Source organism: Panthera leo, chromosome C1, assembly GCF_018350215.1.
Source record: "Panthera leo isolate Ple1 chromosome C1, P.leo_Ple1_pat1.1, whole genome shotgun sequence".
NCBI classification, from domain to species: domain Eukaryota; kingdom Metazoa; phylum Chordata; class Mammalia; order Carnivora; family Felidae; genus Panthera; species Panthera leo.
Window position 1 is genome coordinate 205,690,344 of NC_056686.1, and position 27,385 is coordinate 205,717,728.

Below are 27,385 nucleotides of genomic sequence, written 5' to 3' on the forward strand. Positions count from 1 at the left end.
CCTATTGAGGAGTCACAAAAAAGGTAGGGTACAGCAAGGCTCAAAGGTTATTTTCCCCATTTTTATGAATAACAAACCTGACGCAAAGAGAGCTTAAGCGATGTGCCCAAAGATGGTAGTTTTCCAATTTCTAACTTCTTGTTCGGTGCTTTTTACTTTCGACTTCTATTTATACTTTACGGCGCCACTCCCAGGGGACAGAATTACACATTTACTGGAAATTCTCAACCATCCAAATTTCAAAACGTCTATATGAGCCGGAAACACTTGCTTTTGCCTTCGGGTCAGTTTTCAGTACATCGGCACATCCATAGGAAAACCAACCAGAATCCAAAAGTTTTGAGGAGTGATGCAGATCGTTAGTGAAGGTCTGGTTTCTATGGGAAGCAAAAGGAGAAGAGAATTAAAGCACCTAATGAAAAGCAAAACCTCACTGAAGTCATGTTTTCCAACCATCTCTTCAAAACTCTACCCAAATGTCTCCTTTATCCTTGGAGCCAAATAAGGCAACCAATAACCCTCCCCCAGAAGTAGCAGGAAGGGGCGAAAGCTGTAAAGATGTCTATAGTAGAAATGTAATAGTTTGTCTGTGTCACATGTGAAATGGTCATTAATGTCACTCCTGGCTTTAGTACACACCTCTGGGCACAGGTAATTTACATGGTGATTGTCACTCCCTGAAGGTTTTGCTGAGTTAATTCTCGTTGTGTGTCTGTGTGTGCGCATGTGTACATGCACGTGCATTTCTCCTAATTCTCGGGCTCAGAAATTATTTTTCTTTTTCCTTCTTCTCTCTCATACAAGCATCTGTAAGTAGTGTAAGCTTGATGTGAAATGGTACAAATAGCCCGAATTTTTAGTCCTAATCAGATCGCTGTATAAAACCCATTTAAATGTGTCAGCTTATCATCCAATGGCAGCTGTCTAAAGAAATTACAAGAAATGCTCATGATCTTTTTTTGCTTTTGCTTTTTTACAATAAAAGTTGGCCAGAACTTCGGCATAAGTTTTATCAGCAGAATAGACATTGAGTCACTCAGCAGAGTCTGCAAAATTCACTGCAAAATTCGGGAAGATTTTAATATGCTGCCTTATTAATTTCAATATGTATTCAGCTCATGTTTTAGGAATAATGCTTGTTTTATAATTTCATACTGCCAAGGAATAGTCTTCCAAAAAAGACTACAGAGGCATTTCTTTGATTGAGAAAAAGGATGTATTTGAAAACTACTAAATTCCCAGGAAGGAGTATCATGCAGCCACTGGAACCATAAAACTATTTTCTATATGATTAAACTTTAAAATATTAAACCCCCCATACTACTAGAAGGAAATATAAAAATACTATAAATAGTATTTAATACTGGTGATGATCTTTTTCTCTTTATTATACTTTCTAAATTTCCTATGAGTATGTGTTTTATAATCATAAAAATGAACATCATTTATTCTTTAAGCAAAAAATATAAAGCACTATTCTGGGGTCTAATTCCAAATCCAGTAAATGATCCTTGGGCATAAAGGCAGCCAGAAAATTTCACACTGAGACAGTGCCTAAAATAGGCCTGTCAGAATTGAAAGGAGAAACAGTCCCTGCTTCTAGAAGGAACATTATAATTGAGACAGTTTGAAGAGGAAAGGTGAGTGAACACAGTATAAGAGCATCAAAATGCTATGTTTTTTGGCTGTTTGATATAGAACAGATGGCATTACACAGTTCAAAATATATTTTGTTTCACCACCAAACATCAAACCTCTACCCTTGTGCACCGAAATGTTATTTTTAGCTATTATGTACTTAAGAATGCATGTTGTAGGTAGAGATACTCTCATAAAAACCATTTGAGCTTAAAGCCTCTGCTTGTGTGGATCATACCTTTCACCTACAGAAGCAATTATTCATCATTTAATTAGAAAAAAATGATCTGATTTTATGGAATTTTAACCAACAGTATAAATAACAATGCTTAAAATCTGGGATCAAGACAGAAAATGACTTAAGATATAAAATGCTTTCTCTAGACCACCCTACAGGAAATCAAGTATTTATGGTTAAGGCTATGTAGATTTGATGTAGAATGTTAGATGAGTAATGGGATTCATATCAATCTGTGTAGGATATTCATACTTTAGTTGAACTCAGTGAAATTCTTAAGGGACTTACCCATGATCATAGAACTAATTAGTAACAAAAAGATCATTATACGTTGTATGTTGTATTTTTAGTCCTTTCAAATCTAGATATTTCCTTCAATTGCCATTGTATCATGTATCTTCTAAAGTAGATCTTAGATGTGTGAGAATTTGGGGCCTTTGTGGGAAAAAAATCGAGGAGCATGAGGGGTCTGAAGGATCTGAGGGTTCTTCCATTCCAGACTTCTTGCTTTAAAGGAGATGAGGAAATTCAGACTCAGTATGCTTTGGGGGAGCCCAGTGTCCTCCCTTTTGTCCTTCTGTGATAACCAGCAGATCCAGAGTGATGTCAACTGGGTGCCCTACCTACTCAAGCCTAGACCCAAGTGGGACTGAATAAGAGACACTCTATTCCAGGGTGACAGGGGGATGGGAGCCGGTTATGCCCAAGCCCTTCCACATCAGAGTTTGAGACTTGTCCTGAGTTCCTGCTCCTATGACCCTGGCAGCTACCTTCAAGTCCCCTTCTTGAACACTGATGGCTCAACCTTTTCTTGGATTCTGGGACCTCATCAGTATCCTTCCACTCAATTTCTTTTTTCCTTGTAAACCTCCAGAGTTAGTTTCTGTGCCTCCCAACAGAGCAGCTGGCCAAGATACCCAGAATAGGTCAACTGAGTTGCCCAGTTAGTCAGTGGGTAGAACAAACCAGCTGCCTAATTCTCAAGCATCTCAACCAAACACATTCCTTCTACTTTTTTAAAAAGAGCTTTGTGGATGTACTATATAATTAATTCTTTATGGTCTTTGCCTTATCCTAATATCTTAAAATTGTGATTCATTCCTGGGATAACAGGTCAAATCGACACTTTAGTATGAAGAGTTTTATCCTTCACAGAAAATGTAACCCAATTAACTTCTGCGGACACCGTGTTCTCAACTCTTTCAACAGAATTGTCTCTTCACCTTGAAAATTGTTTATCAGGTTATTTCAATACTTTATGCCCTTTTCTTCAAGGAATAGTAATTCACCAATTCCTTTTAATTGGATGGAATCAATGTTCCTATAGAAATCTGGCATACATAGCAAATGGTCAATAAATATTTGTTGGTTGATTGATCTCTTACTAACAGCTAAATAAATTTTGGGCAAATTCAAAACAGAAGAATGTTTATAACCACAGCAGTAGGTGATTGAACTGGCATGTCACATATTCTATTAGCTTCTGCCCTGAATCTCACCCAATACACCCAATCTCACTCAATACACCTAACCCTGAGAATAAGGCAGAAATGAATGCCATCAATCTCACTGGGGTCACTCAAGAGCACATCACATATCCATTTTACTCACATGAGGATCTCAATCAAACTAGAGAGTGATTTGGTTGCTTTTATTATCTCTTGTTCATTGTCTAGATCTGTCTTTGCTAATCATGTACATGGCACCTGAGGTGATAATCACAGTGAGAATTATTAGTTAGATTCTAGAGGGTAAAAGAAAGATCTGGACATTGTAGAGTTCCTGAGTTTGGTAATATGTAACATCTATAATGTCAAATATTGTTATAGCTAGAACAGTGACACTTCTGTAATTCCTTGTGTTTTGTTGACTATACATCTCAGCCTGGGAAAGAAATAGGCAATTTTTTTCTTTTAATTTACTGAGATTATAACAACTTCGCCTGCTTACAGGTCTTCCTTCTCTTCTCCCAAATAGCATACTATTTTCAATTTGAGAAGCATTCATTAAGTGCCTTCTATCCCTGCTCTATTCGTATAATGGACACTGAATCACTAACACTGAGTTTAGCGCCTCTCAAATAGCAGACATTCAATGAAAAGTGATTAAGAGGCAGCAGCCCTTGACCAAGAGATAAGAAATGTTATAAGAAAACTATAAATGAATTTCTGAGTTTAAAAGAGAGAAAATTATACTTGGAAAAGGAGGATTTAGGAAGTTGTATTATGAAGGACAGGTTAAACTATATTACGGTAACAATTTAACTTGCAAAAATTTGCCAAAACAAAGGCTTATTTCTCCTTCGTATATGCCCAGTGTGGATTGAAGAGAAGTTCTGCTGTACAGTCACTCAGGGATCCAAGGAGGAGACTCCAACATCTTGTGGCGTTGCCATTTAGGACATATAACTTCCAGGACCACTGAGGTCAGGAACTCAAGGGATGGCCCATGGAGCCCTAAAAATCTCAAGTCAAAAGTGACATGTGCCACTTCCATGTACATTTTATTGGCTAGAACTAGTTATATAGTTCTGCCTAACAGCAAAGGCCTGGAAAATACAGTGTTCCTTCTTGTACAGGAAAGAAAGGAGAACCGGATGTAGGCGAACACTAGTCATCTCTTCCAATTTTTTTTTTCTGAAGTAGGTAAGCAGCAGGAGCCGGGGGGGGGGGGGGGGTGTAGGTGAGGAGGACGTTATTATGATTCTTGAACACAGATGGGTATTTGAGTATTTCAGACAGAGGAAATAGGGTGTTCACAAACAAATAATGGAGAGGGCATTGAAGGTTATACTCAGAAAATTGTAAATGGCAATTGTAAATCGTGAGATAAGCAGGTAGAGGTAACGCAAAAGATTAAAATGCAAAAATAGGCTCAGAAGTATTGCAGATGACTTTGTATCTAGAATGAAGCATGTGTAACAAGTTTAGCTGGCCCTGGGGTACTAACTGGACATGTGTTATCCAGCACAGCACGGCTATGTACTATCAAGCCTGGTCTGTTCTTTCATTTAGAAAGAACATCCAAATGGAAGAGTGTCTCATAAGAAGACAATTGAAAGTATTAAACGAGACCGGTTTCACTGATTGGCTGGAGAAATGTCCAAACCAGCAGGATAGGGGTACCCAGAGGAACATGTAAACTGTGTTAATAAAAATGGCAAAAAAAATGTGAATGAGAACTGAAATATTTGAAAGACAACGTCTATGCATTTTAATTTAATTCTGTCGTTAGCAAATAATCTGTCCGTGACTTCAATATTTTTAAATATATGGAGACTTATTTTATGACCAAACATAGGGTCTGCATTGGTGAAAGGACAAAGAATTTTGTATTCTGCTTTTTGAATTTAGTGCTCTGTAAATATCAGTAAGGCCAAGATAGTTGGTAGTGTTGTTTAGGTTTTTGGTCTTATTTTTACAGGTTTTTGGCGTAGTAATTCTATAAATTGCTGAGCAATGGGTGTTATAGTCTCTTATTATAGGCACAAAATTGTCTATCTCTTCAATTTGTCAATTTTTGATTCATATATAAGAAAGCTGTTTTTAGGTGCAACACATTTAAGGTTTTTAGTTTTGTGAAGAATTAACTCTTTTATCATTATGAAATATTTCCCTTTATATCTTATATATTTGTCTTGGATACTTTTATCTGATATTAATATAGCCCCTTCAGTTTTCTTATGTTTCATGTTTGCATGCTATATAGCATATACAGTCTTTATATATATATATATATATATATATATATATATATATATATATTTATAAGTATAAATATATACTTATACTTATAATATACTGGTAGGCTGAATAATTTCCTTCCATTTATTCAGCCTACCAGTGTCTTAAATTTTTTTTAATGTTTATTTATTTTTGAGAGAGACAGACAGAGACAGAGTGTGAGCAGGGTAGGGGCAGAGAGAGAAGGAGACACAGAATCTGAAGCAGGCTCCTGGCTCTGAGCTGTCCGCACGAAGCCTGACGTGGGGCTTGAAGTCACAAACTAAAATCACGACCTGAGCCAAAGTCAGAGGCATAACTGACTGAGCCACCTAGGTGCCCCCAGCCTACCCGTGTGTTTATATTTATTTTTCTATTTTTTTTAGATGCTAAGACATGATTTTATTTTTATTTTTTTATTAACACATGATTTTTATTTTTATTTTTATTATAAAAATAAAAACCATGTCTTTATATTTAAAGAGTACCTCTTACAGACAGCATATAGCTGAGTCTTCCTTTACTATTCATTTTGAGTATCTCTGCCTTTTAGTTAGAGCATTTAGTCCATTAACATTTATGTAATCACTCATATGATGGGATTTAGTTAGGCTTCCTTATTTTATCATTTTGTTAATGGGTTATTTATTTTCAGTCATCACTTCTGTTTTTTCTTCCCCTGTTTCCCTTTTTCTGACTTGCTTTATATCATTTGAATTTTTTTTAGAATTCCATTTTATCTATTGGCACTTAGCTACGTTTGGTCCAGGCATTTAAAATATATTGTATGCATTTGAAATTATATATTTATGATCAGAATTATATAATCAAAGCAATATTTATGGTTACATGTACTCTTAAGGTATTATTGGAATATTAGGTCTCATTTCAATGCGTAGCTTCAGAAATGTGGAAAATTTAAAGGGTGCCAGAAAAGAGAAACAGAAATGATAGAAGGGTTGGAATTACAACTAAAGAAGAAAAAATGAGCAGACATAATCTGGCCTGAAGAAGAGAAAGCTCGGAGATAATGTTTGCCTTTAAATAGATGAAGCATTTTCATGTGGTGACCAGCTGTTTTCATCTCTACCCAAAGGAGAAAAAAATAGCATTAATTGTCACAAGGTAGAATGTATGGGTGCCAGGGGAAAAATAAGTCTGTACTAAATCTGCAAATGTGCCATGATGTGCACGTCCTGGGAAATATCAAATAACATTTTTATTTCAATATCTTTAAGAAAGAATTCTGTATACCTTTGCTATCTATCACTTGTCCTCCTTTCTACAGAAAGCCTGTCATCAATTTGCCCTTGACTATTTGTAATTAGGTATGGATTACCTATATGCAGAGGGAAGGATTAAGTTACAATAGGGATTTAGGAAAATTGTATAATTTTGGAACCAAATACAAAAGTTACTCTCAACTTGATATGCTTGAAGAAAAGAAGTCCATAATCAAATCATAATATTATTCAGGGATTGGGTTCCAGATTTAGCAAATAGAACTAGAGGATTCGCAGGTAAATTTGGATTTCAGTTAAATAGTGATTTTTAGCATAAGCATGTCCCATGCAATGCAATAATTGGAACATACTTATCCTAAAACATTATTTGTTGTTGATTTGAAATTCAAATTTAGGTGGGCAAAGCATGTTTTATCTGGCAATGTTATTAAGAGATAAATAAACTAAGAAATTGTAAGAGGATCTAATGTTTAAGATACATTTTCTTTAATTTTTTTTTTTTTAACGTTTATTTATTCTTTGAGACAGAGAGAGACAGAGCATGAACAGGGGAGGGGCAGAGAGAGAGGGAGACACAGAATCTGAAACAGGCTCCAGGCTCTGAGCTGTCAGCACAGAGCCCGATGCGGGGCTCGAACTCAGGGACCGTGAGATCATGACCTGAGCCGAAGTCGGACGCTTAACCAACCGAGCCACCCAGGCGCCCCAAGATATATTTTCTATACAGGGACAAGAAATGTGATGTCTTGGTTATATGTATGTGTCTTTCTCTAAATTAACCAGATATGCTTGTAACTTGGCCAGAGATGTGGGAGATATGTCTCTGATGTAGTGAGCAGCTTTATTCCTATTTTCACCTTTATTTAACTCTCATGGGACCACCCACAACCATTTACCAGAAGAAACATGATTCTTAGAATACTTTCTATCAAGTTGCATGAGTAGAAACAAACCGCCCGACCGCCCGAGATTTCTCTCCCTTCTCTTCATGGTATTTCAGACATTTTGGTAGAAGTCATGGAACACTGTACAACCTGAAGTACAGATATTGTGATGGTTTCCAAAGATGGGTGCCATCGGCTCTTTCTCTCTGCTCCTCATCTGAAGAGGTGGAGAGGATGTTCTCCTTCACTTCAAATCCCGGCTGGTCTTAGTGGCTTGCTGACCAAAGACGCACAATGGAAATGACACTCGCAGCTTCTGGGCACATCTCTTGGAGTGCTTGATTTGGGGACACTCCGAACACAGGTGCCATGCTGTGAGAAGTGCGAGGCACCTAGAGAGGTCATATTTGATAAAGTGACTTCTTTTGGTCTCCCGGTCCACGGCCGGTACCAACTGACAGACCGTCAAGTGACCCATCCTAGACATTGACAAAGACTCTCTCCTTAACCAACTTCAGTCAGGCTCTTCAGAGCCCCCTTCTAGACTAGAAGATGAGGTGTGGCCTCATCCTTGTCAGACCTGGACATCCCACTTTTAGCAAGAATGCTGCTAAGTCAGTTTGGAGAGAACCTTTCCTCTTGATTTTCAGTCACTTGTGAAATCTAATCAAATTCCTCATCTCCTCCTCTTAACGTGTGATCACTCTGGTCTGGCCTCAGAAAGAATACTATTTGGTCAGTTTAGCAGGAATCCCCCCCCTCCCCCCCCCCCCCCCCGCCAATCTTGAGGTTTACTCTTGTTAATTCCCTGTTCGTCACCCCCACCCCTGCCCCAACCTGCTATTTGAGTACAAATCCCTTGTTCTTCTTCTTGTGTTTGGAATTGAGCCCAATTCTCTTCTGAGCTCTCTTTTCCCCTATTGCAATAGTTCCCTAACTAAAATTGGTTTTGACTACTTTAACTGCTGTCAGGCTCTGGTTTTCTTGAACAACATTCAACTTAGTTAAACCTTCAGATGACTGTAACCTCAGCTGACTGCAGCACCATGAGAGACCCAGAGTGAGAACCTCCCAGGCGAGACAGTCAACACATATAAAAATAATAATAAACTGTTGTTTCAAGTCACTAAGTTTTGGGGTGGGTTGTCTGGAGTAGATAATTATAATATTTATCTGAGGAATTTTTAACAGATGACAAAGTTTCATTACAATGTACATTAGTGAATAAACAGATATTGTGCGTACCTTTCTGGTCAATATTAAGTATAATGTTTTAAAACTATAAAAACATTTTCCTAATTAGATAGCAAATAATATAGGATACTGGGTGGCACTTAAGCTGAGTTAAAATCAGTGAAAGTAACACCATTTTATCTGCTCAAAAAATAGAGTAAAATCATTATCAGTAACAAACTCAGTTTAATATTTTCTTCTCCCTTATTATTCCCATTAGCATTTTCAGTGTTACCCTATTTAATCATCTTAATAAATGTATAATGCTGCTGTTATTATCCCTGGCTTACTAGAGAGAAGACTGAAATCTAAGGTGGTTAAGTAATTTATTCAATATTTCCCAGTCAGGATTTAAATCAATGTCTTCTCATTTTCAATTCCAGGCTCTTTTCCAGGAAACTCAGGCCAGACTGAAATAATAAACCAAAATCCAAATCTGGAAGTATCATCTTCAGTTTCTGAGTTCCGAAGCCAATACCGTCCTGAGGAGTGAATATTGTTTTACTTTTGGGAAATTCATACTGGGAGAGGCTTGTTTTTAGAGGTAATCACACCATGAAAAACTCACTTAGACCGAATTTCACTCTGGAGATGATAGCATTGGTTTTTGCAAGTTTCAGTTTTGAGTTTTATTTTAATGAGAACAAAATGTGCCTTTATAGAAGGAAATAGGAGACCCAGGGAGGGAACTGCCTTAATTCAGTTCTCAGGATAGAAAATGGCAGAGAAGCTACTAGAACCCTCACCTGACTCCCACCCACCCCAGAGGTTTTCCCACCTTGTCAGAAGCCTCAGATCAAGGGCTATCATTTGGTAATAAATGTGTGAGTCCTCAAGGAAAGCTCAGTTAAAAATGCTGCTAATATGTGTTAAATTAAGACAGTGCTTGGTGAGCACCAGAGATAAAGGAAAGCCCCCAAAAAAGGTGCCAGATTCAGCCCGATGCTGCTTAATGACAAGGCTTTTTCCCTGGGCAGCCTCAAAAATGCAGTGTATGACACCCCATTTGTCACTTCTGTCTTCATAGTCAGGTCTTAATTAGATAATCTAGAGCAGTGCTGTCCAATAGGATGTTCCACATTAATAGAAATGCTTTCTAATCAGCACTATCCAATATTAGGGTGGTATTAGCCACACATGACTGTTGAGTGCTTGAAATGTGGCTGGTGAGACCGAGGAACTGAATTTGTAACTTTGTTGAAGTTAATTCATTTCAATTAAAGTAGCCACAGGTGGCTAGTGGTTACCATATTGGACAGCCCAGATCAGGCCCCAAGGGGACCTTGTCTATCTTTGGAAAAATGGGAAGAGGAGAGACAGCACTCTCTTCTCTCTGGGCGAGGGGGTTTCTGCTGTGTTGGGTCATGATGCTGATGGAAACACATGCCACTGGTTTTGAATCTCCAAACCATATTCAAGTTTTCTTGCATGTTTGTTTAAACTAATGTTTTAATTCAGTTGACTACTAGAAAGGAAAAACAGATTACAGAATTCCCAGTTAAGTGTAAGATAAGTATATATATTTGTAAGTAGAAGTATGTCCCCCATGAAACGTTTGGGACATGTTGTACTATAACATTATTTGCTGTTTACCTGAAATTTACATTTAATTGGGCATCTTCGATTTTTAGTTGCTAAATCTGAAATCAGGAGAAGAACCCTAGCTGTGGGAGGGGCTCAAGACCAGCTTCTGGTAGATGATTTGTATTCTCTAAACAATGGAGAAAGGAAAAGAGACTGTTGGTGTCAGGAAGTCTGAGAGACTCTAACCTCCTGGGTAAGGCAGATAGAAACTGTGCGCAAAGCTACTCAAAGTAGAAGTGGTTTGTGGGAAGCTTCATTGATTCAGCTGGGTAGACTCATGCTGGTGTCAGTGAGATCCAGAAGCTCAAGAATTATTGCAAAATTCTTGGTCTCATGTAATCACCCTCCAGGTCAAGAAATAGAAAATAATCAGCTCCCCAGAAGTGTCTCTTGTTTCCTCTCCCAATCACTATCCCTTGCTTCTCCTCAAAATAATCACTAGGCTGACTTCCTGCACAGTAGGTGAGTTTGTCTGTTTTTTTCTTTTCTGTTTCGGCCTTTATGTAAATGGAATCCTGTACTATGTCGTCTGTGGTTCAGGTTTGTTCCTCGAAGGAGCCAAGATCCATTGGCAATTTCCCATCACCTAATTCAATCAGAGGTGGACATCATTCCCAGCTGGTCTTTACTCAGTGGACTAGGGACTTCTTTTTATGGTTTTCTCTTACCCCTGGACCCTTTGTAGTCCCAGCCACAAACCTGGGTGTTTCTTTCACACCTCAGTTCCTCAGTAGTACTTGAAATTCACTTGTGGTCCACCAGGCTGTGATTCTGACTATAATTCTTCACTGCCTTGGTCGTTGTTTAATACCTTCGAGTAGATTTTTGTTGTTCAACTTTGCTGATTCCACCAGTAGGAAAGCCAGCCTGGGTTACCCAGTCTGCCGTTTTTGAAAGTGGATTCCTCAACAAGTGAGATCTTCAGGCATTCCATCAATCATGGACAGGACTAGAGACCCAATCAGCCTCAGATATAGCTGGGCTTCTGCCAGAGAAGGGCAAGTTTCTGGCCCAGAGGCCAGTTCTTTAGGGCCTCTAGGATGGGTTTCACTGGGACGCATACCAAGGAAGCCACAGTGATTCTTGTGCAGCATTTATGGTGTCGCTTCTGTTCCAGCTAGGAAAACAAAAACGCAATAACATGTCGAAATATGCTGTGATGATTTTCCGAGAGCTGGTGCATAACTTGAGATCATGAGCCTTTATCTTTTCTCTGATAAAAGAAGTAGACCATTATTGTGGAATCATGCATTACAATCATGCTATCAAAAAACTATTTGTTGGGGCGCCTGGGTGGCGCAGTCGGTTAAGCGTCCGACTTCAGCCAGGTCACGATCTCGCGGTCCGTGAGTTCGAGCCCCGCGTCAGGCTCTGGGCTGATGGCTCGGAGCCTGGAGCCTGTTTCTGATTCTGTGTCTCCCTCTCTCTCTGCCCCTCCCCCGTTCATGCTCTGTCTCTCTCTGTCCCCAAAATAAATAAAAAACGTTGAAAAAAAAATAAAAAAATAAAAAAAAATAAAAAAAATAAAAAAAACCATTTGTTACCTTAAAATCCCTTTAACGTGATTAAACCCTCGTAAGTCAAGACCTCCTTCCCTCAAAATATATTTATGGCTTTACCTGACGTTGTAATCAGCTGGCTAACACAAATAGGGTTGTTGGTTGGATTTAAAAGGGATATGCTACAGTTAAAATGACAGTTTCACTCACCCATCACAACAGCAGAAATGAAAAATGTAATATTGAAGCACATATGAGATGGAGTGAAATATTCTTTACTCGTTGCCATATCTTGTGTTATGATTGTGGTTTTAATAACTTTCTGGGTGAATCACGGAGAAGAGCAGTGACATGTTGGCAGTCCAAATTTCCGAAAGGGTATTTTATTTCCTCCCCTCTGGACCTTACTTTTCTTCCTGGCCTTTGCCATAAGGAAAGATTGTCAATAATTTTATTAGCTTTCATAGACAAAACGTGGAAAGAATATCTTACTGCCTGAAGAGTGTGTGGAAGCTTTGATATGACCCAGTAAAATAATTTGTCCAATTACTTTTAGAATGTGATTTATTTTGCCCCTTCAATTCAAAATTCTTGTGCTTTGAAGCAGTGCCATGGAATGCTACAGTGATTTAACTGAAGAATTGTACTAATTAAATCTTTACTTCATTGCTTTTTCTTATAATGAAAAGAACTTTAAAACCACTGGAATGTTCGCTCCATCTGAGTGGGGGGCTTGTCAGTTTCCTTCACAGGTATGCCTAGAAGTGGCTGGCACAGTAGGAGTCTTCAGTCAACACATGTTGAATGAGTAGAGCCATACAGCTGTGGCATGTTAGAGACTACATGAATTTCAAAGGTCGTAGAGGCCAAACCCCTATTCCATAGGTGAAAACTGTCAAGGCTTAGATCTTCAGGTGACACAGGCAAAGCCAGAGATGGCAGAATGACAGAGAAGCATCTAGAACCCATATCTGATCTCATGATCCCTGCTGAGCACTATTATCCTCCTGGTCTCCTAAGTTCGAAACCTAGTATGGTCTTGATATGCCGCTCGGGTCCCACTGAAAGCAGGATTTGCTATAATAGGAAGCAAACTTCGATCATTAACTCTTTTAGGGTCTATAAAGTACTACCTCAAATGAGGGACCATCTTCCCAGGATGTTTCTATTTGGTGGGATGTGGAAAGGCCTGGTCACTTCTGCTTGAGGTGGGACAAAGTGACAAACCATTCCTGTTGAGTTTGCCAACACACTGAACCCAGTTCAACTTCACCCTCTTCTCAATCCCGTTTCTTCTCCCTTCGGACACTGACACTGATCCTTAATACATAGCTTGCATCCCAAGGTCTATCTCAGTGACTGGTTCTAAACCCAAACTTTGATGGGTCCCTTACTCTGTTAACTCCATCTCTTTAAAAAATATTTTGAAGTTGGTGTTTCTTGACACTGTCTTTCAGGACAACTTACTCTCCAAATCTCTGGGTCCCCAGCATCTTTATGTTGCTATCATGTGCCCTATCACCTTATGAACTTCAATGTTTATTATTTATTTTTGAAAGAGAGAGAGAGAGACAGACAGACAGACAGACAGGGTGAGAGAGAGAGAGAGAAAGAACACAAGCAGGGCAGTGGCAGAGAGAGGGTGACACAGAATCTGAAGTAGGCTCCAGGCTCTGAGCTGTCAGCGCAGAGCCTGATGTGGGGCATGAACCCACAGACCACGAGATCATGACCTGAGCCAAAGTTGGAGGCTTAACCGACTGAGCCATCCAGGCGCCTCCTCTATGAACTTCATACTGAAGTTCAAACCCTAGTCCCCCCACCCACTAATTCCAAGGGTTATGATCTTTCTGTTACACCACGCTGTCCCAATAAAACTCATTTCTCCCAAATCCCATTCTTTTGGACATTATTAATGTCAAAAATACAGTTAAAAAGTTAGTCAAATAAATCTCCATCCACGATGTTGGCTTTCCTGATTTGTTATTTAAACATAAGTCATATAATTTTAAACTCTGTAAATGTTAGTTCCATCTCTTTACCTCTCTTTCCCCCCTACAGTGACAATTACATAATTGAATTAATATTCATCGAGTACCTACTATTTTCCTGGTCTTCCACAGAAGTTATTTTCTTTAATTCTATCAGTGACCCTATATGATAGATACTACTACTGATATTTCTAGATATTATAAAACCCAATGACAATGGATGACCATTCCCTGCAGATGTCTGGCACATCAAAGTGAAAGATGGTTATAATTATTAGTAATAGTGGCATCAGTCGTCACTTAAATTAGATGTATATTGTAGGAGGTTTGTTGCTTGTGGGAACAAGAGGTCCAGGAGCCATGCTTTCTGGCACTCTGCCTTTTCTCTGTTTTTGTCCAGACTGAAACATGATAACTGTATTTTAGCGACGGGCTCCAAAGACTAAGTACACTTTTAGTTAAAACAGCTCTACTTAAAAACCTGTAGTTAAGTGTTGAAATGGCACAAGCCCATGGACTGCAGCTTTTAGCTAATCCTCTTGGCACTTTGTAACTAAATAATTACTCAGCTTTCATGGAAAGGTCAGGGAATGTCTCTATTTCCATGCTTACATTTGAAGGGAATGGTGCTAGCTTAGCCCCAAAGAAATGCTGTGTCTAGAATAGCATCTCAGTTTAATAGAAATGATAAATGCTACTCAAAATAGACTAGCAAAATGCCTTTATTTTCCTTTAAATATGTAATTTAAAATATTTACACAATTATAACTTCAGCAGCTGCTGTTTTCCTTCAAGAATATAACTAAATGTAAACAATAAAATAAAATCAATGAGCAGCGAAAAATAATTTGGTTATTTTCATTTTCAGGCTGTAAATGTTAAGTGACAGCCACCCCATATGTTAACATTGCTATTCTGGTCATTCAAAAATTCATGTAAATTCCATTAACTTCACTGGAGTTGCCTGCAGATCTTTGTGATAAGATTATCACTACAATAGTAGATTAGTAATGTTTCATTCACATTGTATAGCCAGATTTCAAAAAGGTGGTTGACAAACAAGAGAGTTCATGGGAGGGGCGCCTGGGTGGCCCAGTCGGTTAAGCGTCTGACTTCGGCTCAGGTCATGATCTTGCAGTTTGTGAGTTTGAGCCCCGCGTCGGGCTCTGTGCTGACAGCTCAGAGCCTGGATCCTCCTGCTTTGGATTCTGTGTCTCCACTGCCTCTCTCTGAGCCTCCCTCACTTGCACTTTCTCTCTCTCTCTCTCTCTCTTACAAATAAATAAACATTAAAAATTTTTTTTTAAAAATGGGGCGCCTGGGTGGCTCAGTCGGTTAAGCATCGGACTTCAGCTCAGGTCACGATTTCACAGTCCGTGAGTTTGAGCCCCGCATCGGGCTCTGTGCTGACAGCTCAGAGCTTCAGATTCTGTGTCTCCCTCTCTCTGCCCCTCCCCTGCTCATCCTGTGTCTCTCTGTCTCAACAATAAATAAAAACATTCAAAAGAATTAAACAAGTTAAAAAAAACCTATTATCTTCAAGCATCTTTGCAGATGGAAGTGATTAAACAAATAGTTCTGTTCAATGAAGTATAAGTGAAAGTTGTTGGGTGGGCACTGGGGAAGAAAATCTTTTAAAAGAGGACTAACTTAGCTGGATGCTTCTTTTGTCTTTTGTTCTTTTCCTTTCTCGTACCAGGATCAAGAACATGGTCCAGCCCCTTTATAACCACAAAACAATAAACACAGGCAAAGATGGCTGGGCTGTAAGAGAGAAAGAGCCTGGATCCCTGACACCATCATGGGACCATGTTAACAGTCCCGAGTAGCTTCTTTCAGATTCCTGGTTACATGAGAAAAAGACAACTTTTCACCATTTTAAAGTTTCTGGTTTCTGGAACCAGGAGCTGAATATAGCTCTTAAGTGGCAAAGGGGTATGCTTTGAAAAAAAAAAAAAAGGCTGGCCATATCTTTTTTTTCTTTTTCTTTGTCTTAACATAAACTTCCTTCCTGTCAGGAAAAAGTAAAATATAAAGGGAAATCTTGAGAATTTGGGGGAAAAAACTAGATTCTAGGTGTGAGATCCTTTTAGAGCAACCACTGTGCTTTATTTTGAGTTGTTTCTCTACTGCCCAACACAAAGTGAGGTACACTGATATTTAGGGTGGCCAAGGATCCCTGGTTGCCCAGAACTGTCCCAATATTCGCACTGAAGGTCCCTAATCCCAGGTAACCTTTCCACCTCGGGCAAACTGCGATGGTTGGTCACCCAACTGTAGGTACTCAATCCATTTCACTGCATGAATGAATGAAGCCAGGGAAGAGTCTATAGGTCTGTAGACAGAGGGGAGTCTGCAGAACCCTGTCCCCATGCTTGCCCTCTTCCGGGGCTTCATTAATTACCTGCAGGAGGATATTAATGGGACAAAAGTCAAATTTGTATTAAACAAAAAGTTGAGAGAGAGAGAGAGAGAAGATACTTTGGAATCCAACTCCCATATTTTTACATAGTAGATGATGGACAATATATTGCTAGAGAATTGGGGCAAATGTTTTGCAGCAGTGCCTGTGAATATTAGGGAACAGGTGGGTGAGGGGCATTAGTTAGCTGAGTGCTCTGTTCTTTCAGTAAATGGATGTGGCTCCTCAAAGCTAAGACATTCCTGGCCTAGATAGAAACAACACAAAGTTCAGGCAAGAGAGAGGACACTTCCTAGTGTCCAAGGTGATGGACCTTGGTGCTCCATGCTAGGGATCATGCCCTACATGCCATGTCAACAAAGCGGACTTCTGTCCAGAGGACACTGACCAGGACAAATAGAGAAATGGACCCATGGCATTTGAGCAGTTGTTGGAGAACCTCGGGAGGCTTAAACTTAGAAGAAAACTCTCAGAGGTAATAGATGAATGCTGCTCAGATCCCTCAAGTGTTTCCCTCTGGACAAGAGGTTATGATTACTGTGTTCCTTACATAATTCTATAAATTATGTAAAAATTAGAGCTACACGCAGTCATTAACTTACCGTGTTGGAGGTCAAAATCTGACATGAGTATCCCTGGGCTAAGGTGAAGGTGTCAGCGGGGCTGCGTTCCTTCTGGATGCTCTGGAGAAGAATCCATTTCCTTGAGACTGCTACATCCCTTGGTTATGACCCCTCCTTCCTCCTCCTTCACATTCAGCACTGGAGCATTTCTCTGGCCCTGTTTCCATCATCATATCTCTTTCTCTTCCCATCCTCTTCTGCCTCCTTCCTCTCGTTTAAGAACTTTTGTGATTATATTGGGCCCACCTAACTCACTCAGGATAATCTTCATTATCTGCTGATTAGGAACCTCAATTCCCCTTTGCCACATAGCGTATGAATACATTCCAGGAATTAGGAAGTGGCTATTTTTGAGGGAGTGATTATTCTGCCCACCACACGATGCTTGTTCCTTGTAGTTACAGAGGCAGGTTTACAACCAACGGGGTTAGTTACAAATGTTGTGAGGTCAGCAAGCTGCTTCATGTTTAGAGTTCCCTATCACGATGGGTGTTGAATCATAGACCTAATTACCAAGCACGTTCTAGAATTGTGTTAACCATATAGTAGCCACCTGCCCCATGTGGCTATTTAAATTTAAATTTTAATTAACTGGTTATTGCTTCAATTACACTGGCCGCTTTCAAGGTCTCAATAGCCCTGTGTGGCCAGTTACTACTGAACTGGACAGTGCAGATACGGAATATTTCTATCATTGTTGGAAGTCTGTTGGACATGACTGTTCTCACTTTTATACTCAACGTGTGGTTCAGGGACCAGCACATCGGCATTACCTGGATCTGTAACCACACTGAAGCTTTCAACACACAGCCTAGAGAATGTCCAAACACCAGATGAAATGCTGTAAAATTCTAAACTGTCTTTCCAAGGTTCTTCCTTTTGAAAATTCTTTTTCCTTTTGATTATAATCTCAAAGTAAAATGGCTATATTATTAGCCTTTTGACAGTTTTCATTTTCTTATTTGCTTTATTGTGAATGGAAAGTATGGTATGTAAAGAACTGAATTTTTTTTTTGATGAAAAAAGAAACACACCCCAAGAAAGGAGCAAATGAAAACACGTGAGGGATTATTCTCAATCAGTGATCATTCTTCTCATGTGTATAAGGACACAGTGACTTAGAAAGACTAACATAGTCTTTCAAGGAAACATGTCTGCTTCCCTGACTATTGTTGTGAGGTAAAATTATTCCAAGACATAGCCTAAATAACCATTTCATTTTGTTTATGACTTTGTGCATCAAGAATGCAGGAAAGTTGCAGTTTAGCATTTCTCACTTGTTGCATGTTGTTGAAGGTGGATATCAGCGAGGGCTGGAGTCACCTGAAGGCTCCAGGAAGTTAGACATCCAAGATGGTGCACTCATGGGACAGGCAACTGATGCCAGCTATGGGCCGAAAGCTCAGCTAGAGCTGTGGTTTGGAGCATCTGCACGTGATCTCCTCTGGATTTAGTCTGTTTAGAGGGACTTCTTACATAATGGTGGATTCCTCTCAAAGTAAGGGTCCCAAGGGAATCAAATGGAAGCTGCACAACATTTTCTCACCTAGCCTCAGAAGTTATACACAGTGACTATCACTAGAGTCTATGTTTTACAAAGGAGCCACTGAAGACAATAGAGGTTAACAGGATGGGCACATAAAACTTGCCTCTTAATGGGACACACATCAAACAATTTTTACATGAGTTAAAAGCTAGCACAACATCTATTACATGGAATTTGAGCCCTGGCGTCCCGATTCCAGTGCTAGCACTCTTAACCAGTGTGCAGATCATGTTTTACATTGTTCTAGGAAAAGCAAAGGTATCCCTCTGCATTTTCTTTAGCCATTGTTAAGAAAAAAAGTAAAATCATTCAGTCTTTTAAACTAACATACAAAAATGTGAGGAAGTCCTTACCAAAGTCAATACCAGTCACCAGTAGTCCTAGGGAACTTGCAGAGGAGATACAGTCTCTGGCTTGTCTTCCTTGGTTGTGTCTCTTGCCCTCATTCTGACTTCTACAGACCGATGTAGTATCTCTTCAGTTTTGCAATTCTCTTTGCCACAAGTGGTCCGTGGCTCATTCCACAGATCCTACTTCCTTTCCTATAGGTTTTGCTGAGGAATCACCCTTTGATTCTGCAAATTGTAGGTGTCCTATTTCCTGGGCATGCCTGCATTTTAATGAGGACTAAAGGAAAGACTCTAAAGGTGAAAGGCCAGTTACTTATGGGGGTAACAGTGGCGACTTTTTTGGAATTAATTGTGTGACCTTGTGCAACTTTCTTAATTTCTTATTTCTCTCATCTACAAAATGAAAAAAGCTGAAGTAGGGCGTCTTTCTTGACTCAAATATCATGATTCCTTGCTAGAACCACTTGTGTGAATAGAGATAGCACAGTCTCTAAAGACATCCAAAGAGGCTCCAAAGTCCCTCAGGCCCTATAGCAGCATCGTGCCAACCTAGGCTGGAGGCAAAAATGGCTCAAATAAAACAGCCACATGGGCGCTTTCTTTATAACTCAATTTTGAGATGCAAGCTCTTAGTGACAGTTTTACTCAGGGGCCTCTTCTCTTCCCAGTGAATGGTTACTCTGTGGTCCTAATAACTACTGCTATTCAGAAGAAGATCAGAGAAAAAATTGTCCCATCAAACTGGATATCCATTTTCCTAATGTTCTTCTTAGATGAAAGCACCTATCTTCCATTATTTTCATTTGTGAGGGGAGGGAGTTGGTGTCTGGGTTTTCATTTATTAAGGGAAAAAGCACACTAATAAATTTTCTTTCATTTTTGTAAAATGGGCTTTGAGTCACGTGATCATTTCTAAAGGACATCTACATCCCTGAACTTTGCTCTCTTCATCGTATGTGTTATGCAGGCAGGCCACATACATGTTGATATTAGAATAAAGATAACCGTGATTACCAGTTACTTAGCATTTGCGAAGAGCAGATACTGAGCTATGTGCTTTTCATTCATTTTTTATTTCTTTGTTTTTTTAATGGTTTCAGGAGTAGAATTCAGTGATTCACAACTTACATATAACACCTAGGGCTCATCCCAACAAATACCCGCCCCCCCCCCAATGCCCATCACTCATTTAGCCCATCCCCCCACCCAACACCCCTCCGGCAACCCTCAGTTTGTTCTCTGATTTGAGTCTCTTATGGTTTGCCTCCCTCTCTGTTTTTATCTTATTTTTTGTGCTTTTCATTTAAGCATCCAAGGGGCAAATAGCAAGTCACGAGGCCAGTATTTGCACTCAGGTCTGTCTGATCCCGCAGCCCAAAGGTGTATGGAGAAGTATCTTTTTCAAGTTGCCATTGGAGATAATATTACAGATTAAGATTTTGTTGTGGATTGCTCTGTGAATTATTTATATGTCAGAGGAACTGGTGACCAGGCCATTTGTCAAAGAATTGATTGCTCTTGCATCAAGAGTAATGAAATGTCTTGTCTTGGTCTGTCTTTTAATCATTATTTTTTAATATGGGCCCAAGGCATCTCAGTACTATGGAATTCTGATGAAAGAATCCAGGTCCCTTGAGGATAGAAGATATGATAACAGCTGGTAACCTGAGTCTACCAATAGCTAATGAATTCATGCCAGTCGTAATGTCCTTTGCAAATAAGCTAGTATTCTAGCGCTGTGCAGGGAAGAAACAGTATGTTAGTGGGAAAGCTGGAGGAGAAGGAAGAAAGATTGATACTGGAAGAAAATAGGGATCGCAAGGGAAAGAGACATCACCCCAAAGCCTTCTGGGTAAACAAGTATACTCTGTAGGATCTGCATGGCAACGACAGGAACCCAACGTAGACACCTGCTCGCAACAATTACTGATCCTGCAAGTAAAAGCACCATTATAGTGAAACCTATAAGATATGATTGAAGTAGCAATCTAGTAAAAGCCAACTTTCTGTATCTTTAGTATCAAAAGAGAAAATGCATGAATTAATCTTTCAAACTAAGAGATAAAAGGCATCTACAAGTTATCATGTAACTTCACAGTCTGAGCCCTGATCAAGAGCAAATAGTAAGTCAGACACAGGTATAATCCCCCAGAGAGTGAAAGAATCCTTAAGCAAGTCTGTTATTCAGCATTTTCATATGATATTAAAAAGATACCTGGGCGTCATTTTGCCTCCTGCCAGGTTTGGGCTCATAATGTTTCTTAACGGTGGTAGACAAAACAGTAGAAAGGAACATGGAAATCCCGAAACAGCGGTCTTTCACCCCCTTCTCAGGCTACAGGAGACGTGGCTACGTCCCTTTATCTTTCTGAGGCTGAGGACACCTGCTTCAGGCCTTTCTGGAGGCGGGTGGCTCAAGAAATTCCATAGCCACTAGGGCTGTCTTCCTAAGAGAGCAGCACAGACTCCAAACTTTCCTGGATTCCATTGTTTCCCTTGCTTGTGGCTAAGGCCAGGCGGTGAAGTGGAAATGGGGGGCAGAGCCCATCTCAACTCTTGCAGGACTTCCTTTCCTTCTCAGGCCTAAGGGAGTATTTTGCTTTTCTTGGGTTGAGCGGGAGTGTGGAGGAGGTAGGAATAAAAATAAAAAATGGACTCAGCAAGTATTCATTCAGTATCTTTCTTCCACGTACTCTCTATAACTAGGCTGAGGCTGTTGAACTGACTCATCTCCAACACAGCACTTTTGTCCTTATATACGGCATGCCCTCGCTGGGAAAGGTCATAGAGTTAAAATGACCAACCGAATGTCTTATACCAGGCAGGCTGGTTACATGAACGATGTATGTTTTCTGTAGAATGCAATATTATATACCACTAAAATTCATGTTGTGGAAGAACATTGAATGGCATGTAGGGTGAATTTCAATCCTTAAAAAAAAAAGACATGATATACAATAAAAAGACAGATTAACATCCATCCTCTCAGTAATTATCTCTAGGTGCTAAGATTATGCATGGTTTTAATTGTATTCCTATTTTCATTTTTAGTGTTTCCAAAATGTTCTCATGAATATGCATTATTTCTATAATAAAAAACCCCCAGAAAATAGTGCTAAATGAGTTATGACATTTTCTGACTCCAAGGGGCTCATGACAATGAGACAATATTTTCTCAGGACCTGGTAGGAGGTGGGCTCCATCCTGGGGCTGATTCAGAAGTCCCTGGGCCTCCTCCAGGCTCAAAGATGAGTAAACCTGAGATTATTCCTAACTAGAGTTTTCTCTGAACAGAAGCTAAGGGTGGAGAGTAGCTCTGAACAGGAAGGGAACCCCCAATGCAATATTGTGAGTATTAAGAGTGGAATAACTATTGACTGCATTACATTAGGTTTTATAGTGCCATCTGTCAGGACTTTCCAACTATAGCAAAAATGAAGGTTTTGGAAGACAAATACTGGAAGTTTTTGAAAAGGAAACACCGAACTAAGAGGATTCTAAATCTCATGGCCTCAGGAGGCTGTAGAACATACAACCAAGAAATGGTAGCAAAAATGTGGAGCCTAGAAGCCTATGATAGATATTAAGAAGGGCTCCCTCAGACCCATACCGCCCAAAAGGGCAAACACAAACTCACAGCTAGCAGAGGCTTCCTCCAATTGTATCCCCTTCCATCCAAGTTAGTTCTTCTTTACTTTGCCACCTCCTTGCCCTTTCTTTTGATAATCAGACTTATGCCTGGAATTTGTCTAAGGCAATGTTGAAGTCATTTCTGACTCTATCTAGAAAAAGTTCTAAAGGTCATTCTTACAGTCCTTTCTAAGAATATTAGAAATGTCACACTGTGTTGAACCAATGGTGTCATGCTACTCAATCTCTCTCAGTAGCACCAAGGACTGATTGATGAGAATTTGTGGCTTCCTCTGTGACATTATAAGGATATATATTAACACTATATTCTTAAATTGTCTTAGGAATCCGTCTTGGAATTATCTTTCAGAAAATCATCCAAAACCCCTTCGCGCATAATCACGCTGTTAGGGTGAAACATCTTTTGGGATAATGAGGTTTTGGTAGCAGTGCATGTCGCAAAACAAATTAGATTTAGGATTACTAAATCAAGGTACAAAATTGTTCTTCACCAACAGCTCAGACAAGTCTTTTAATCTCTATGTATTTCTGTTGTCTCATTTCTAAATGGGAAAAATAATCTCTCAACTTGTAGGGATGTTGGGTGATTAAGTGAGAAATTTTATGAAACATTTAACAAATATCAAACCCTCTTTTCTATTTATTATTCATTCTTCAAAGTAATATTTACCTGTATTTTTCCTAAAATCCCATTTTTTTTCAAACTTAATGGGAGTATATCATTAAGTTCTATTCCTCGAGGTCTGGTGAAAAAAATTACCCTATGCATTTAATCTTCTTAATTACATGGATTTTGACCAGATCGTCTATCAATCTTTATTTTTCTGGGTCACCATTATATTTTGATAGTTTATCTCTAGGCAGGGATTCTTCTATTCCCAATGATAAAGCCAGAGCCCTTTTGGGAGAAAATGGGGCAAATTTTCTACTATGGTCATTCCCTGAAATAGGTCCATATCAAATTTAAACATTTCTAAAATTTTAGCTGTAGTATATGAAAAAGTTAAAATGAGGACTTGGAGATCAGATTAAAATTCTGCTGGTGTTATTAAGAATTTATCATCCCATCCTTTATTATCTTTAGCTATCTCTTGGGTGTCTACCTTATTTCCTGCCTCTGCTAAAGATAAGACATATTAAAATAACAGAGATAATATCCATCTCCTTAAAGCTTATGATCACAATAGGAAGGTGTATCATACCCAATAAAAACAACAGGAACATTTGTAAGATGCTGAAAAATGCCATTAATCACAGGGCACCCATCGTTCCTACCTCTACTGTCACAAGATGGTAACCTTCTAGTCACAAGATGAAGGTAAAAAAGAATACAAAATCCCTGCAGATATATAAACCTTAGAATTCTTAACAGGATAAGATTTTCTCTCCATCATAACTTGCTTTATATTCCACTTCCAATTTAATATTTTCCCCTGCTATGAGGTAATGACCCAGATCCCATGAAAAGCAACAGAGACCTTTGCCAGGAGAGAAGGAAGCATTGGTGTTGGCTTTGTTGATAACATCTGGGGATCTCCAGACTCCCTGGTAGATAAAGATCTGTTATTTTGGCATTCAGATTAGAGATCCCACATCTGAGCCAAGATACCACCAACACATTGGTGCCAATGATGCCTCTTAGTAGACTTCTCTCCCTCTCCAATATCTGGCAGCAATATGCAAAACAAACACCTTAGATACATAGTTCTTATCGAGCAGAGAAAAAAACAAATTTCATCTCTGGCTCTACGCTTCTCATTCTTAAGACCACAACAACTTCTAATTTCAAACAGGAGGCAGAATTTCTCCAAGAATATAGGGTGCTGGAAGTATTTGAATCATCCTAAAAGAGACCTCTTTGGGAACAAGAGGGGAAAGAAATGCAGGCCAAACCAAGAGCCTGGAGTGGGGGGGGGCGGATTTTCAGGGAGGTTTGGGATTTCTCTGAATCCTTTTACTCCCAGAAATTGAATGACCTCATTCCATTTCTTTACAGCCTTCTCCAACCCAAAGTATGGTGCAGTTAATGCTGTTTTGGGTGGGATGGACTGTGTCTACTCTTTGTGTTTAGAAAGAATAGGCCCCAGATGGGTTGGTGAATTGAGGAAAGTTTCATGGAAGAGGTAGGATTTCAGACAATGAAAGATAGTGAAATATTTCAAAAGGCACAAGAAGTGAGCAAGATATTCTTCAGCATAGAAGACGTAATGTTTACTCACACAAAAGTAACTTACTGTTTACAATTTCTCTTTCCTTTGATCTTTCCATAAGGTTTTTCCTCTCATTCCCCAATCTGGAAGGACTGAGGATGAGGGATGAATTTATTAAAGGAAGTTCTTAATTCTTAACCACAGCCTCTTATTTAGCTGAGAAAATAAACTTAAATTGATCTCAAGTGTCTAATTTACATGTCTCTTCCTTAAGCCACATAGATTGTAAAGTCAGTACTTTGTGAAAAAAAAAATTCATATAATATATACGGTACCTGGTTACTTTTTAAATTAATCACTGTATTCACAGAATTGACACTAGAGTCTTATGCCAAGAGTATAGCTTAGAATAATGTGGGTTTTTCCCCCTTCCACTGAAATCAGCTGCCGCTGGTTTATCTATTTCACAGAATTTATGGCCTGAATGTTTCAGTGTTGCTATGGTTATCCCGGCTTCTTCCCTTAGGTCTGTTAACAATGAATATTTTAGAGATCTTGTACTTGATAGTCTTACTGATGTTTTTCCTACTTCATGATATGAAGCTAGAATCAGTATCTCTTTCCTCCCGCTTCAGTTATTTACGAGAAGGTAAGCTCTCACAGATTCAAAGCCTGAAAAAAGTCTTATTGTGGATAAGTCAAAATTTTAAGACAGATGGAAATAGGAACGTCAGAAACAAGTCCCTTTTATAAAATATGTAACACTGGGTTTTAATTTCCCCAAACCACCTCTTGATGATAATCTGCCCTTAACCCTTCTCACTGTGACACTCTACTCTTCTCTTCTACCTTTAATTAATCTCAGGCCAGGAACTTAGGACTCTCATTCTCTCCAGAGACTTGCCTTAAATGGAAGAAAATAAAAAACACACACTAACACCTGACAGTGGGGATGTCAAGAGGAGAGAGCTCAGTTCATGGGAATGGATTACAAATGATGAATTATCAAGCATCATGGAAGGGTAAGGGAGAAAGTACATGAAATCCTTTCTCCTACTTGTCAAATCACACTGACTTTCTCAATCTAATCCTAGCGAGAGTGCTCTGAATTACTGTCCCAATAATCAGTGTTTATAGGTTGATGTTGGTGGTCTTAGGAATGAACATTGGAAGCTGGGGTAGATGTGAAGGATCTCTGAGATCTATGACCTCTGGTGTAACAATGCAGTTTCAGTTTGCAATGCTACACTCTATGCTATTTCCTCCTAGGTGCTCTGGGGCCTGGGACATGTGTGACCTTTGGGGTTTGAGAGAAAAGTTTTCCCAAGCGCACAGATAAGTGAGTCACAGAGGCGACAACCCTTGTTAACTTGCATTGGAGTTTTGCTTATAAAAATAGAACTACAAATGGATATTCTTTCCGACTGTTCATTTTCAAAATGTACAAACAAGTCCAGGTCTCTAAAGGAAAGGTTTAACAGCTTTTTTTTTTTTTTCTGGATAATAAAATGCTTTTGGATTTTCTTGAACAAAGTTTAGCATTTCTCAAGGACTTTGTACTGTTTACACTGATTGTCCTTTCTAACAACCAAGCCAAGGTTGCTTTGACCGGCATATATCTTCTTTCCCATCGCATGCAATTTCACGAAAGGCAGAAGCATCATCTTAGACTGACGTCACCGGCACTTAGCAGAGTACCTGTCAAAGTACGAGTGCTCGATAAATACTTATTGAATTGAAAATGACCATTTTGCCCTCTTGATGGCTTGAGAGACAAACACATGTGTAATCAGACTGTTGGCCCTGAGTGAGATTCCTGTGGTCCAGGAGTACAGTTAGTATGAGGCTGTTGTCCTACATGCTATTTCCTAGGACGAGGATTGCCCCTTGATTAACTTATGAATTGGAAACATTATTTTTTTCTAGCCAATATTCATAGCTGCTATCAGTGGTCCAGTTTTTCTTTTTTTTCTTTTGTCATAATACCTGGGAAGCACTAGTAATACACCAAAGCACTTATGTTTATTATTTACAACCCATCTTGTTCCCCCAAAGACACGGAATGACTTATGACAATATTTATACTATACCTATTTTATTTATTTATTTTTCTTAAAAAAATTTTTTTTAACATTCATTTATTTTTGAGACAGAGAGAGACAGCGCGTGAGCAGGGGAGGGGCAGAGAGAGAGGGAGACAGAATCCAAAGCAGGCTCCAGGATCTGAGCGGTCAGTGCAGAGCCCGATGCGAGTCTTGATCTCACGAACCAGGAGATCATGACCTGAGCTGAAGTCAGACGCTTAACCGACTGAGCCACCCAGGCGCCCCTATACCTGCCTATTCTAAAGAAAGAATCATAAGTGGAGAAGTGGAAAACACATAGGAAGAAGCACCTTGCCAAGGAATAAAATGAACAAAAAGCAAGACGATCGCATGGCTTAGTACTTGTTAGTGGTTCCGTGTAATTAGCAGTTGAGTGTAAGCGGGGTCATAGCTCAAGTATAGGTGCTGGAAGGAAGGGCAGTGCACAGAGTTCTTAGGAATGAAGCCTAAGAGATGGCATTGGCTAATACTGAAGGAATTAGTCTCAACTAGTAGAGAGATAGCA